This window comes from Urtica dioica, chromosome 6, assembly GCF_054948205.1.
Source record: "Urtica dioica subsp. dioica isolate 48M chromosome 6, U.dioica_male_clone48M_v1_H2, whole genome shotgun sequence".
Taxonomy (NCBI): domain Eukaryota; kingdom Viridiplantae; phylum Streptophyta; class Magnoliopsida; order Rosales; family Urticaceae; genus Urtica; species Urtica dioica.
Genome location: NC_142761.1, coordinates 29,445,889 through 29,448,548, shown reverse-complemented (window position 1 = coordinate 29,448,548; position 2,660 = coordinate 29,445,889). Strand labels below are relative to the sequence as shown.

The 2,660-nt window shown below is 37.3% G+C and overlaps 1 long non-coding RNA gene across 1 annotated transcript; it reads right to left on the bottom strand.

Moving 5' to 3' along the window:
• Window positions 1–1,513: 1,513 nt before the first annotated feature.
• On the bottom strand, window positions 1,514–1,895 carry LOC149393588 (uncharacterized). Its single transcript, XR_016299646.1, has 3 exons — window positions 1,829–1,895; window positions 1,682–1,731; window positions 1,514–1,594 (listed from the first exon to the last, which is right to left on the bottom strand). It is a non-coding gene; the product is annotated as an uncharacterized LOC149393588 (long non-coding RNA).
• Between the last annotated feature and the right edge of the window lie 765 nt (window positions 1,896–2,660).

The window sequence follows — 2,660 nt, the reverse complement described above, 5'->3', positions numbered from 1 at the left end:
ACATGCTTAACAACAATCCTGTGCTCGGGTCCAGGGTTGGATTGGAAACGGCTAACTATGCTAACGGCGAAATAGATGTCAGGTCTAGTGTAAAGCATAGCATACATGAGACTTCCTACGGCTGAGGCGTAAGTAAATTTTCTCATGCACTACTACAAATATGGGCATCAGGTGCGACAAAAGTCGCACCTGATGCCCAAAAAGTCGCACCCAATAGTACTATCGGGTGCGACTTTAGGTGCGACTAAGTCGCACCTAAAAGTCCGCAGCTAATACTATTGGGTGCGACATGTCGCACCCAATAGTATATACTATTAGGTGCGACACTATTGGGTGCGACTTATCGCACCTGAAGTCGGACCCATTTTTCTGTGGGAACTCAGGAATAAGGCGGGATTTTGACTTTTGGGTCTTCCCGCCAAAATATTGGGTGCGACATGTCGCACCACCCAATAGTCTTCCCACCAAAACACCAAACATTGGTTTAGACGTTGCTTTTTAAAAAAGCGACGTCAAATCTTTTAAAAGAGCAGTTTTTTGGATGTCAGTTTATTTAAAAGTGACTTCATTTCTTATTTTGTTTTTGAAAAAAAAAATCAGCCAAGATTTAATCAAAACTTTTCCTTATAAATCTAGATTTCAGAAATTGATTTCACAAAAGAAGATAGAGTACATGCAACTTATGATAAATTAAAAAATTCACACGGGTCTATTTACATCTTGCTGATGAAATCAGCTCGATTCACAAACTGCTTGTTCTCCCAAAGAGCCTCCCAAGATCTTTCCTCTCTTGAGTCACAATAGCATCAGCTTGAGAATGTTACTGTAACAACTTTGGTCTTTCTGATCATTGGATTTCTTTTGAGCGCCGTAAACTTGACAAGAGACAACATAAGTAAACTTCAAATCAGCCAATGCTTGTGCGCGGTCAAGGAAGGGCTTCTGTTTCTTTTCGCTGAGCTCCAGGTTCTGGTAACCGCCAGACATAGCTGCCACAGAAAGAAAAATACATGCAACAATAAATCAAGAAACAAATACGCACCAATAGGAACATCTTAACAATATGTGAATGAACGGTCAGAGAGAGCAGTCCACTCATACGGAAATTACATCCCTTAGCGCCTCATAGCATTCCACTATTGCTGTGCACATATATTCAATATTCTTCATTTTTTTAAAATAACTCCTCATCGTCCTTGCCTTTAAAATCTTTTTCCATGTCTACTGCTATAGGAATCTGTAGTATGAAGATTAGTTAGATAATACTCATCTGTTGTATGAATTTAGTTACCCTTTCCTGTTTGGTTGTTAGTGATGTAATATATATATATATATATATATATATATATATATATATATATATATATATTCACCTTATTTATTCAATGAACTCAGTGGAGTTTTCTTTACACAAAACTACATTTTCCTTTGTTTACCAAACCGATATTTTATTACAGCTGCAGCCATGTTAGCAATGCTTTTTTACGGAAGATGAATCGATACTAACCTCGCCCAAGTGACTAAAGGCACCGTGTATCCCACCAAACAGAGTAGAGAATATGGCATACCATATTTGTGCATCCATAAAATAGACCTAACCAAACATTTAAGAAAAACAATTGCAGAAATGTTTGAAATTAACGCATAAAAACTAATTTTGTCAAAAAAAATTATCACTTACCAGAACAATGGGTGTCCATATTGCAATGATGACAAAAATGTTATGCGGCGCTAAAGAAGTAATAAAGGAAAATACAGGGATCAGCTACATTTAAACAGCAAACTAGGAGAACTACATAAAAAAATAAAAGGTGGGTTAAAGTGTCACCATGTGGAAAGAATTCGTGCCACTGATAATCATTGATTTTCATTTCCATTATCACTTTTGTTGGCTCCACTAGAGGTACTATCTGTCAATAAACCACATGAAAACCCCTCATAACTCAACATGAAAACCAAACAATCAACAACAACAAAATTAAAACAGAGAGAGAAGCCTCAAATCCGAATTGGAACCCTAATTTTCGGAATAGAAATTGGGAAAAACATCTCAGATCCTTACCTGACCACGCGAATCAGCAAACACGGACCCTCACTCCTTCTTCCTCCTCGGATTTTGCGGCATCGGTCTCACAAGAATCGAACGCTCGACAAACATAAACAAGTCAAAAGAATTCCCGACAGCCTGACCTACTAGCGCTTAAGCCATCATAACTCGAGCTACAAAACTTGAAATCGATTGATTCTAACGGTAAATGAAAGTAGACTCATGTAGCTTTCTAACGAGATATTACAAGCATATATATGACAAGAATAGCTATCTCAAAAACAGCCCGTAATTCACTGTTACAATTCTGGAAATCCCGTTTTACTGCTGCGAAACACAAACTTTGGAAATTCATAACTCATTCAATACTCAATGGATTTACATGTTCTTGGTCATTTTAGAAACCTCATACAATCTACTATCCAAGAAAAATATCCAAAAATAAGAACTCAGATCATATCGGTCTGTCCACACCGATTTACAGAGGCAGTTCAAACAGTTTTTCTTTTTAAAAAAATCGGCCAAATTCAAACCACAACCAAGAAATCCGAAACCAATCACCAATTTCAAGTCCTCAACATCAATAATCGGGTCCAAAGATCAACTAAACACA